The 13,587-nt window shown below is 40.3% G+C and overlaps 1 long non-coding RNA gene across 1 annotated transcript; it reads left to right on the forward strand.

The window, feature by feature from the left end:
• The first annotated feature begins 5,234 nt into the window (after nt 1–5,234).
• LOC122174812 (uncharacterized) lies at nt 5,235–13,381 on the forward strand. The gene is made up of 3 exons (XR_006177136.2): nt 5,235–5,368; nt 7,468–7,642; nt 12,111–13,381. It is a non-coding gene; the product is annotated as an uncharacterized LOC122174812 (long non-coding RNA).
• The last annotated feature ends 206 nt before the right edge of the window (nt 13,382–13,587 follow it).

The following is a 13,587-nucleotide window of genomic DNA, read 5'->3' on the forward strand; positions in this document are numbered from 1 at the left end:
CTCCAGTCCTAACATCCGCCTCTCTGCGGACGGTCAGGCCTTTCTCCCTACTATCACCTCTATCGGGCGTGATAGCGCAACCTAGCTGTCGGAGTCCATACAAACCCCCTTACAGACTGGGTAGCACGGCCAGAGTTCATACAAACCCCCTTGCGAGCAGGGTAGCGCAGCCCGAGACCATACAAACCCCCTTGCGAGCAGGGTAGCGCGGCCCAGTGGCCAGAGTCCATACAAACCCCCTTGCGAGCGGGATAGCGCGGCCCAGCGGCCAGAGTCAATATAAGATCCCTCACGGTTCGGGGGTAAAGGGGTTGTGGGACTCGGGCCCGCCCTCTCCACCGAGTCCCAACCCAGGGCCCTGTTAGTGGCAAGTTCTCCTTGCCCCTCGCTCGGCAGGGATCCGCCGGCAACACGCCGAGCGTCAATGCAGCGCTAATGCTGTTTGTCTCTAGCGTTCCCCTGGGTCACTTCCTACCAGGAATACCAGTTCATCTGCAGCAGGGGGTCCTCTGGTCGGTTCCTCCCCTGGGACGTCCTCCGTCGGGGTCTCAGGTGGTGCCTCAGCTTGACTGACTCCCAGATCCTGGCTCGCAGGCCCTCCCTCTGCAGGAGCTAGCGGCGTGCATCCTTTTCCTCCGGCAGTCAGCCTCAACTGAGCTGATCTGCAGGCTTTTATATCTGTTCTCCAGTTGGAGCATGCCCAGCAGAGCTTCCGGGGCATGGCTTCCTCTGCTAGGAAGGAAGGGTTAACCCCTGCTGTACCGGTGCGGGGCCCCTCTGCCCCATCACAGTGCCATTTTAACTTTATACCTGAAATGTAACAGAAGAAAGGAACAATGTAACCCAAACATTATCCACAACCATCACCAGTCTTCACAGAAAAAAATAATAATAATAACACCCAACAACAATTGACGAGGGAGGGAGATAAATATTCCCACAAAACAACAAGCACCATTCATTCCAATATTTTAAATATGTGTGCATTATATATTATGTTATTAAACTGTAAGAAAGGAAGAAACAGTATGAGGCACGAAAAGCCAGGAAGCTTCCCTCTTTTTATTAAATCAAATACTCTCCTCATGAAGTCAAGATTAAATTAGATATTGCAAATAAATTTGGTTTTAAATCTCACTTTTGTCTCTTAGTGACCTTTTAAATTATTATGTTTCTTTTATATAATGAATGTGTAAAATATTCTGTAAATAGACCCATACATTTAGGTTGGTTAAATGTAATTTTCTTAAGGTATACTTACAGTATTTGAGTTATAAGTATGTCATTCAATAAATCTAAGTATAATGTTCAGTTTTTTTCAAATAAGTTATTCCTCTATGACTTTATTCATAACTATAAAACTCAGTGTGATTCACATTACTGGAAGACTAGACAGTTACAGTAACAATATAATCAGGTACGACTGAACATTCAAACCTTCACTTGATTGCTAAATGAAATATAGTGGCAACCTCTAGATGGTGCTCATTAAATTTGCCAGGCACTAAAACATTGTGAAATTATATTTAGTAAATGTGTCAGTTTAACCCACAGAATATAATTTGGTTTATTTTCTCCGAGTTGTGTGTTTTGTGGTATCTGTAGTTTTCTAGCATATTGTTCTCTATTTCCTATGTAGGTTTAAATGTTATTCATCTGTGAAAATGATGTTTTCTGTTTAAATATGGAGAGCATTGACAGCCCTCAGTCTGAATTCTAATATTAACATTTATCTTCACTAGTGAAAACTAACAGCTCAGAAGTGATGTAGCCTTAACTGACTTATCTTTTGTCTCCTCATGAGTGAAGATGAATAATAGATCACAGCTGAACCACACACACTTGTACTTCTTTAGTATGTTTCCTCAGATAAATTCTCCTGTATTTTATTTGATACTTTCAGACCTGATCCTCCTCTCATTAACTTCGGTGGGAGGATGATTAGACCCTACATTTATCAAAGTGTGCAGATTAAAAGAAAAAAAGTTAAATAAATGGAAAGAAAATTAAATGACCAAATGAATGACTGAACAAAAACAAAAAAAACAGCAAAATTTTTAGCATATAACCTGTTCAGAAAACTGTGCAAACATTAGCAAACTAATCCTCACTGTGTAAACATTAACTATCTGATCTTCATCACACTCATAATAGGCATTTTAAGTAAATTGGAATTATTGCTATTTTGACTGATGGGGAAACCAAGGCACAGAGAGGTTAAATATCTTATGCAAGGCCTCGTGCTAATTCGTAAATAGAACTCAGGGTAGAGGAAGTTAAAATCAGGAAAGAAAAGATATATTTTTTCAGATTAATTGCATATATTCCAATATTATTTTTCTGCTTTTGCAGTGTTATTTCTGTTGCTATGATCATATATGTGTTCCCTCATTAGGCTAATCCATTTCTGCCCTCTTTTCACAAAGACCAGTGGCTGAAATACCACATTCTAAGCATTAATATGTGTTCTTTGAAGAGGTACACTTGTATATAGAGGCTTGATATTATTATGAGAGAGAGGCCCAAGCGCCCCGAAATTAGATGTGGAATTGAAAAACACACACATATAGGTTCAGATTCAGGAGTTTGTTTTATCATATTGAAAAGGCCAAGTGCTAAATTTGAACCTAGATGTGGTTTCAGTTTCTAAATCTATATAGTTTACTGGTGTTTGGACATTAGCCAGGATCAGATATTAAACCAGGGACCTTCAGAGCTAAAAGTATAAGTTACTAAAGTTTGAGCTATAGAACCAGCAGGGGCCTATAACAGACTCACATCTTCTGTGGATTAAGCAGAGAGGGGGACACATAATACATGCTGATCAAAGGGTTATACTCTGAACTGTGGAATTGGTTTGGACCCATTATTAATTATTATCTAGATAATAGATAATAGTGTATCTAGGATATTCCTAGGGCCGCTAGGATATTTCAGGGTAACAAGCCTTATGGATGGGGGAAGCGTAGATGTCATATATCTTGATTCAGTAAGGCTTTTGATACTGTCTCGCATGACCGTCTCATAAACAAACTAGGGAAATACAACCTAGATGGAGCTACTATAAGGTGTGTGCATAGCTCGTTGGAAAACTGTTCACAGAGAGTAGTTGTCAGTGGTTCATAGTCAAGCTGGAAGGGCATATCGAGTGGGGTCCTGCAGGGATCAGGTCTGGGTCCAGTTCTGTTCAATATCTTCATCAATGATTTAGATAATGGCAAAGAGAGTACATGTATAAAGTTTGTGGATGATACCAAGCAGGCAAGGGTTTGCAAGTGCTTTGGAGGATAGGATTAAAATTCAAAATGATCTGGACAAACTGGAAAAATGGTCTGACGTAAATAGGTTGAAATTCAATAAGGACAAAGGCAAAGTACTCCACTTAGGAAGGAACAATCAGTTCCACGAATACAAAATGGGAAATGACTGCCTAGGAAGGAATTCTTCAGAAAGGGATCTGGAGGTCATAGTGGATCACAAGCAAAATATGAGTCAACGGTGTAAGGCCTTGGCTACACTTACCGGCAAGTTCGACGGCTGGAAATCGAACTTCTGGGTTCGACTTATCGCGTCTAGTCTGGACGCGATAAGTCGAACCCGGAAGTGCTCGCCGTCGACTGCGGTACTCCAGCTCGCCGAGAGGAGTACCGCGGAGTCGACGGGGGAGCCTGCCTGCCGAGTGTGGACCAAGGTAAGTTTGAACTAATTCGAAATAAGGTACTTCGAACTTCAGCTACGTTATTCACGTAGCTGAAGTTGCGTACCTTAGTTCGAATTAGGGGGGGTAGTGTAGACCAAGCCTTAGACTGTTGCGGGGAAAAAAAAAGCAAACATTATTCTGGGATGTATTAGCAGCAGTGTTGTAAGCAAGACACTAAAAGTAATTCCTTCACTCTGTTCTGCACTGATTAGGCCTCAACTAGAGTATCCAGTTCTGGGTGCCACATTTCAGGAAAGATGTGGACAAATTGGAGAAAGTCCAGAGAAGAGCAACAAAAATGATTATAGGTCTAGGAAACATGAGGGAAGATTGAAAAAACCTGGGTTTGTTTAGTCTGGAGAAGGGAAGACTGAGGGGGACATAATAACAGTTTTCAAGTACATAAAAGGTTGTTACAAGAAGGGGGTGAACTTGTTATCATTAACCTCTGAGGATAGGATAAGAAGCAATGGGCTTAAATTGCAGTGGTTAAGGGCAGTTTAGACTGGACATTAGGAAAAACTTCTTAACTGTCAGGGTGGTTAAAGCAGTGGAATAAATTGCCTAGATAATACTTAGTCCTGCCATGAGTACAGGGGACTGGACAAGATCACCGCTCAACGTCCTTTCCACTCCCATGCTTCTATAAACAATCCCAAAACATTTTTTGTTCTTAGAAGCATGAAAAATTAAGGTAATCCAAACTTATTGTTACATTTTCAAGAAACATTAGGTCTAGTTTTAGATAAAGATTCAGTTCAGTCTTTATTTTCACCAGATCCTTTCATCTGGTCTTGCTGGTAATATGAACTGCCATAAGTAAATTCCAGTGTTTTTTTATTATTATTTTTACAAACTTTGTTAAGGTAAAATATTTGTTACTTGAAAAGCAGGTGCTTTCTTCAAATACCTGGATTAGTAGTTCAAATTAGTACATTTCTATCTATATGTTCATATAACAATGAAATCAGTACTCACTGAGAAATCACAACAAACACATACAGCCTGCAGGAAGTTACATGCCACAGCCTGAAGGACAGAAACACTATAAAAGCTGTCTTTCTAGTGTGTTTGGGGAAATAACCCTCCAATCAATAAAATACAGTACAACTAACAGAAAAATGGGTTGATCTTATAGAATGGGGGAGGGAGGAAAGAAGTGACATAGATTATATTTACCAGACAAAAGAAAAAGCATAGATAAACTAAATTGGTTGCAAATAATTCCCTTACTCGACAATATATATGTTCTGTATAATAAAGGACAGCAAAAGAAATCAAGAAACTGAAAAAAGATTCTAATATTTTCATGTTTAGGAATCAATAATATGTTACAAAGCATGAATATGGAAATTTCCTTGTAACAAACATGCCTATTAGCGAGATATCTCTTTAAGAGATCTATTGGGGGAATGGATAGGAATTAGTTGTGTCTGGGTCATTGTTGCTAGGCAGATACACAATTAACTCTCCACACTCAGAAGTTTCTGCAATTGGGTCTTGTAGTTTTGGGTATGCTCAATAAGTTTTCTGTTGCTGGACTTAGACTCCATTAGGGCAAGTAGTCATGGCAACTGCTTTGCAAAATGCCATGTGCACTGTGTGATTTGGGAGAAGCTGAGCCCCAAGAGCAGAAAGCAGGCTGTTTTCCCTAACATGTTGCAGCAGGTTAGTGATATTGTTAACCCTCCAACAGGGAAGCCCTGGCAGTGTTAATTATAGAAAGGGAAAATTGGGAGGGAAAAGTAATTTATTTTAATTCTATACTTTGTTGTTTGATTTTAGCAAAACTATTTTAATTAATTTTTCTCAACTAGTATGATTCACTAACTTTTCTCTTATTTAAATGTGATGATGGAGAAAGAGTCATTTATTTTGCTTTTCTCCTTCTTTTGTATTTTTATTGTAACAGTTTTTTTTTTAATCTATATGCTTAACTGAGTGGTTGGTTAATTGGTTAGCTGACTAGCTAAGTGAGTGATTTCAGCAGAGGAGGAGGAAGAGTCTGCATAGATTCTAACTGAAGATTCCTACAAGCAGGGAAGGGAAGATGTTGCTTTTGAATCAGCAGACTGTGTATATTTGCTGATCAAAGACATTAACTCAGACTCAATCAAAGCTTTTGGGAACTGAGTTTTTTCTCACTGTGTTTCTTTCTGTGGGTACTGACCTGTTTAGATTTTTTTTCATTTATGTTTATGTATAACTGTGAAGATAATGTATGTGGCTTATAAAGTAGCCATGTTATGTTATTATTTATTATGTTTCTTTATCATAAGATTTTATAAAGTTTGTACTTAAGAATCAAGTTAATTCCTTTTGTTCTTTTTGGGACTTGACTGTGAGGAGGTTGACCCTGTGCAATCCTTGTTGAAAACCCTTAGAGACTGAATTCTGGGTCTCCAGCTACTTTTCTATGGAAGTTGGGTTTTTTTAGGCACTGGAAAAGGGCAATAAAGTAAACGCTAGCCCACCCAAAGATTACACTAGTACAGGGGTCGGAAACCTCTGGCACGCGTCTCGCCAGGGTAAGCACCCTGGTGGGCCGGACCAGTTTGTTTACCTGCCGCGTCCGCAGCCACTTCCCGCCACCCCCACTGGATATGTGGCTTATTCAACAATCTATCACCCACTAACTGTCCCACCCCTCTGCGCATGCACACACGCACACAGTTTCTCCCCATCTCCTTTCCCTCCCATGACTGCAGAGGTGTTAACTGGACATTTCACCTTGAATTGTCCCTTGAAATACTCATTATCTACCTATGCATCTGGTACATAGGTAGCCTACACAATCTGTTCCACTTTTTGTGTAGTTGAGACAGTCTGAGTATACTTCGCAGATCTGAAGATGAACTCTGTGTAAGCTCAGAAGCTTGTCTCTCTTGCCAACAAGTTGGTCCAATAAAAGATATTACCTCACCCACCTTGTCTCTCTAATAATATCTATCATCACTTATGTAATCAAAACAAATTCCAGCCAAAGCAACAAAAGTGTGGAATTATGGACAAGTCACATTATAATTAATCTAAGCGAAGCTGGCAAAAATTGCCTTTTCTTCTCCTCGCTTACAGAGGGAACAAAGAGTTCCATAACTCTATGTCTTCCAGTCCTCGGGCTTATATGAATATTCAAATTTGGCTTACCATCCATATTCCTGTCATCACAGTGCATCTTAACAGATCAACAGATTTATTTAAAGCATCTCATAGATGACTATGTATATTTCTTTGGAATAAATGCATTAATCAGAAACTAATAAATGGTAGCTTCTATAGCATTCATGTGATATTAATTAAATCAGCAGATGGCACTATTACAGATACAGTTCTGAGTCTTTTTGTTGGAATGTAAAGGAGTCTAAGCATCATTTCAAGATCTTTGTTAGTTCTCTTTAAATGGTGAACATTAAGAACATAACATAAAAATATAAGAATGGCCATGCTTGGTCAGACCAATGATCCATTTAGCCTAGTATCCTGTCTTCCAACAGTGGCCACTGTAGCCCACGAAAGCTTATGCCTTAATAAATTTGTTAGTCTCTAAGGTGCCACAAGTACTCCTGTTCTTTCAACAGTGGCCAGTGACAGATGCTTCAGAAGGAATAAAAAGAACAGGACGATTATCGCATGATCCATCCCCTGTTGTCCAGTCCCTATATCTAGCAGTCAGAGGCTTAGGGACATCCAGAGGCTAATCATCTTGGCTAATAGCCATTGCTGGACCTGTCCTCGAAGAATTTACCTAATTCTTTTTTTGTAACCAGTTTTACTTTTGGCCTTCACAACATCCCATGGCAATAAGTTATCAGAGGAGAAAAGAGCTCGCAAAAGGCAGAGTGCAAAGGGTCAAAACATCACCTGTAAATGTGACATATGCGGCAGAGATTGTCTCTCTGGAGTGGGTCTCTTCAGCCTCATCTGCGGCTGCCATAAAATGAAGTGAGTAAATTCTTTACCTCTCAGGGGTGCATACCAATGGTCTCTTGAGATTGAAGGATGCCTACTACTTACTGTTATTATCCAAGCACAGAATTTCCCTCCCTAGACATTCAATGGTACAGTTTGATTCATTGAGATTTTTAGTATATTTGACTCTATGCTTTTTCACATATAGTACCACTCTGCCACCAGCATGACCTACTCTGTCATTCCTATACATTTGGTACCGTGTTCCATTAATTAGCATAATTGCACACAAAGTTTCTGTGATGCTTATAATATCAATAGCCTCATTTAATACTAATCATTCAGGTTCACCCATCTTAGTATTAGACTTTGTATACAAGGGTTTATAAAATTGGTCAATATTTAGTTGTCTGCCCTTACGTGATATAATTGAATGGGATTCTTTTTCATTTGACTTTTTTTCTTCAGTTCCTACCTTTAGTTTACCAACTTCTATTCTTTCCTCTTAAAAAACCACCACAAACAAACAAAACAGTGCTGCAGTAGTAAAAATAATGCAGGCAGAAGTCCAGCATCAGAATGGGGGCAGCATGTTTGACTACTTACCCTGTGGACAGGTGGTGTATATGTGCACTTGGTGAAAGTTGTTTATGGCCATCCGAGACTGAGTATGGCCTCTTGATGCCAGAGTGGCTGAACTGTAAGAGCTAAGGGAGACAGAGAGGTACATAGATGAGACTTTCTGGGACACAGTAGAGCAGTCCCACCCCCAGTCTGACACCCTCTGTTCTTTTGAGGAGGATGAAAGTCTTAGGGAAAGAGAACATCAAACTGGAGCAGAAGGGAAATGATCTTTGCAGATGATGTCATGGTATCCTCTCATACCAAGGATACTCATCCCCGGGAGGCAATCCCAGTTATACATGTAATAGTATTGGGGGATTTGATCATTAGAAATATAGATAGTTGGGTTTGTGATGACTGAGAGAACTGCGTGGTAAATTGCCTGAAAGGTGCAACAGTTGTGGAACACTTGAGACGTCTAGACAGACTTAGGTGTAGTTCTGGTGAGGATCCAGTGGTCGTGGTACATGTGGGTACCAATGACACTGGGAAAGATAGGTGAGAGGTCCTGGAGGCCAAAGTTAGGCTGCTAGGTAAGAGATTAAAGTCCAGGATATGCATGGTAGCGTTCTCTGAGATGCTTCCAGTTCCATGCACAGGGCCAATTAGACAGACAGAACTGCAGGGTCTCAATTTGTGGATGAGACAATTGTGCAGGGAGGAGGGTTTTAGATTTATTAGGGACTGGAAGCCTTCTGGGAAAGGAGGAACCTATACAGGAAGGATGGGCTCCACCTCAGTCAAAATGGAACCAGATTGCTGGCATGTAAACTTAAGGTCATAGAGGTGTTTTTAAACTAAGGGCTGGGGAAGAGACGACTCCTACCTGCTGAAACTGGGAAAACACAATGTAAAGGTGGGGAGGGGCATGTGTTGCCTCTGGGAGGAGCCTTCCAGCCCTACATCCATGGGCCAGGGCAGCCAATCCCACAGGCTCCTCAGTAGGGGAGGGTGTGAGCAATGCCCCTAACTCAGGCTGAGCAGAGGGAACCTTCTCCCAGTGCCTTCCCCAGCAATCCCCCTACTCTATGTCCGGCTCAGGGCCACTGCACTCTCCCCACCAGAGTTACCTTTGTGGAAGTTCTGTCCTTTTCCTGCTGCTCCTCTACCGGCGCATTGCCGGCTCACTTGCCCCTGTCCCTGGCACCGGGCAGCGAGCAGAGAAGGTGGGACGGAGCCATGTCTCATGCTGGCTGAGGGTGGCCACTCTGGGTGGCTGCCTGACAGAAAGCCCAGCTGGGGAGGCAGTAGCAGCCCAGGACAGGGGCAGAGTGAGCCAGAGCTCCCCCTCCCCAGTACATTTCTGGCTCTATAATCTAGTAAAGAGGAGAGGAACATCCCATCAGTGAAGTCTCTCCAGTCTCAATCTAAGGATCATTTATAAGTGTAGAGTTGCTACATGCAGGTTGTACCAACAGTTGCAAATGAACATAACATGGTGGCAAAACATTAGGAGCTGGATTTTCTGGTCTGCTAAATCTACTTTGTGATGTGTAATCTTTTACACTAAAATCATAGAAGTGGAAGGGTCCTTGAGACTTCAGTGGATCCACTCACATATGAGAAGTTAAGCACATGTGTGCCAGATCAGGACTATAGATTGCCCGCCACACTGGGAATCTATGTCCTTAGCTGATTCTCCATCATCAGTTGTGCTGGGCCACACATGGTGGCATTTGTTGAACCTGCTCTGATCAAGTAATGTATCAGAAGAATTAATTTCATACTTTAGACAACCCCCTCATACTCACCATTACTTTGAGGATAACACAATGAATGTAATGTGATGATAGGCATAAATGTATATAATTATTTGCTGACAAACTGTGAGCCATTGTCTGTGACAAGTTTATCTGGACTTCTCCACTAAGCAACATATTCCATCCTGGTTGGAAAGGTTTGGGTAAGTGTGAACATTTCAGCATCTGAAAAAGTAGAGAAGTCCAGCCAAATTCTTCTGTCCCCATACCTCAGATATCAGTTTGCACCTTCCTTAAGCCTCTGGTTGGCAGTTGAGAAACTATTATTTGTTTCTGAGGCTGGGATTAGTTTGAGTATTGTGGATCCCTTTCCAAATCCCAGCCAATAGACAGACATCTTTGCTCATTAAAGATCTTTGCTTATGCTCAAGTAATCATTCACTCAGTCTCACTCGCTGCTTTTGTGCAGAGATAGAATATATACCTCCATAAAGTAAATTAGACTGCATGAGATTAGCCTTCCATATGACGATGTTTTGGTGTTGGGAATACTTCAAATATATTTATACATTTGTACTTTTCAATAGCAACCCTGTGATAAGTGAAGCATTGCATCTAGCAAAGTAAATCACCATGATGACTAGATGCAAAAGCCTCCGATGTATAAAATGTTGACTTTTTCAGTTCTCTCTCTCTCCCTCTCTCTCTCTCACACACACACACACACTATTATGCAGTGTTTACTACTTCTAACAGCCTGTAGAATAAGACCAATATATCTAAGTGACATTAACTCTGCTTTAATACCTAGTAACAAAATGCTTTAGAAGGAGCTCCAGCATCTATCACTCTCTTCAGTGAAGACACACACACATACACATACCCCATTACAACAGCACAGAAACTTCAGATTCCCACTCCTCTATATTGGGAAATGTAATATTAGCACTTATGACAGCACTGTAACAAGTGCAGGGTGAGCGGTCTAGAATTAAAACATACTATGCCAAATTACCAAGATACTGTTACTAGAACATTTCTCACAATGGAATAATGACTAATAATACTAAAAAAATATTTATCAAATGAGCACCAAACAGAACAAACTACTGTACTCTAGGGAAAATTCCAATAGGCTCCATTAAAACATTGTATCAGGTCCCTGTATGTTGGTTTCTAGTGGTCTCTGTTGATTTCTGTTGGAGATAAGTAGTCTCGGGTACCAGTAGTTTCATTGCTCTGTACCAAAACCTAGTTTTTAGAAAGCTTAGAGTCCACAGGAGTAGATTAGAAAAGATTTCAGACTGTCTGTTTACTTAGCTACAGAAGTGCCTAAGGTGCCAATCAATAGCACTCACAGAATCAACATGTTTAAACTTAAATTAAATTAATTAATTAATTAAATGAATTGAAGTCCTGCCACATAGCATGACCCAAAAGTAGAAAATCAAGAAAAATGCAAAATCTCATACTTCAAATAAGAAATGAACAATGATAATAAAAACAAAGCAAAATATTGGATACTTCTGGATCACACATACTCTGTACAGTATATTTTATGAATATAGGAGAATAAAGAGGAATGAATGTATGGGGTACACAAGTATCCAATATTTTGCTTTATTTCCCACTGAGATGATTGCTCGTCCTTACCCATAGCATCATGCTTTGCATTTTTTCTTCATTTTCTAATTTTGGATCATGCTACGTGGCAGGACTTAATTGTTTCAACATGTTGATTGTCCAAGTGCTATTGATTGGCACCCTGGGTTTTATAGCTGAGTGAGCAGAGAGTCAGAGAAATGTTTCCTAATTTACTGCTGTGGAATCGAAGCTTTCTGCAAAAGAAAAGCATTTTCTTCGCCCCTCCTTCACTCTGTCTTCTTACTGCCATAAGATGCATTTCAACTTAATGTTAGAGTCAGCTGAATGTTAAAACTCTAAGCACAGGTTGAATTCTGCAGGCTTGTGCTGAGGGTGAAGTTCAAATACCTTCAACTGAAATGAACAACCATCAACCTCATAATCAGAAATAATAGAAATTTGGGCTAAATTCTGCTTTTGGTAGGCTCATAGCACTCACACTGAAGCAGCATTTACTCCTTAGGTTTATATTCATACACATTTGGACATGAGATAATGTAGAACAGTTTAATTGCATGTATTTACTTTTGCAGGAAGAACCACAAGGGCTGGAGGCCTGCAGACCTACAACACTCCTTTGGCATATTTGTGGAGCTTATAAACTCCACCACAGATCCACTCAGTCCAGATGTTGTAAGCACTGTAAATGTAGAACTTACATTATCCTTGGGCTTTTGGCTCCAGCTGTTGTTTGTTTGTTAGTTGAGAATTTTAAGAGATTACTGAAAAATTATATTTGCTGTGAAAATGTACAGTTCTACACAATTTACTTTTTGTTTTACTATTTCACTAGCTCTGTTTTTGTGTTTCTTTGATTTCCTTTCTTCCTCCTTCCCCCATTGTTGCCTGGATGTTTTTATAGAGTCATACAAAGCATTTTTATATTCAGATAAGGTTTTTATAGTCAGATTGGAAAAGATAGATGGAAAAATTATTAGATAATCCCCAGTTACTGACAGGGCAGCATACATTCCACAGATGAGGATATGTGAAATACTGGATTTATATACTTATTGCATTTTGAAAGCAAATATTCATTGTTTTTTCTTATTATAATTACATGCTGTTATAAGGTAACAGAGCTACTGTCAAACTTTGGAAGCTTGTGTATCTCTGCATAATAGGAGGTGACACTAAGATATTTTTGTTTTAATTTAATGAAAATATAACCTTTGAAAACAGATTAAAAATATTTTTGTGACATAACAGCATAAACAAGTTACCGAGCATTTTCAGTGTAATTTGATGGCTTAGCAAGCATAGTGGAAACAGCATTATTACTAGAAAGAGAACTTGAGGAAGTGCTTAACAACTAATCAGAATTACCCACAGAAAATCATTTGCATACAGAGATTATAAAGTATTCAGACTTTAGAGTTTAAGGAACCATCTAGATTTGGAGGGCTGACTACTCAGATGGTATGTCTACACTGCAGCTGGGAGTGAGCCATCCCAAAATGGGCAGATTTGCATTAGCAAGGCTCCAGCTAGCATACTAAAAATAGCTATGTGGATCTTTGTGCTGCAGTTTGGGCTCCGAAGCCTAAGGTGTTGAGTAGGCTTGAGAGCCAGAGCTGAAGCTTGGGCCTCAAGGTCCACACTTCTATTTTCTGTGTGCTTGCTCTAAAGAAAAGAGCACAGAAGGCTAGGGAACTCAGACTTCTCTGTAACCTCCTCAACAGAACACCATATTTCAGTATCCGTTCCTTTTGATACTGCACATTCTGTCTGCCTCACTCCTTCTTCCCAAATTACCTGCTACACTCCCAGCAGCAGTAGCACATTTATCTAGAAGAAACCCAACTAGTTAATGAAAAGATGCAGGGCTAGATTCACAGAGCAACTTGGGCATGGTAACATTGAGCATCACCATGCCTAACTCACAGGTTATCCCCAACTTCACAGGGAATCACAAAGCCTGAGTTAGGTCCCTAGGCTCCCTATGTAATGAGTGTGGAGAACGCTAAGAATGAGATTCACAAACCCAGCATGCTAGGCAGCTCCCAGACT

Source organism: Chrysemys picta, chromosome 1 (assembly GCF_011386835.1).
Source record: "Chrysemys picta bellii isolate R12L10 chromosome 1, ASM1138683v2, whole genome shotgun sequence".
In the NCBI taxonomy this organism is placed as follows: Eukaryota; Metazoa; Chordata; order Testudines; family Emydidae; genus Chrysemys; species Chrysemys picta.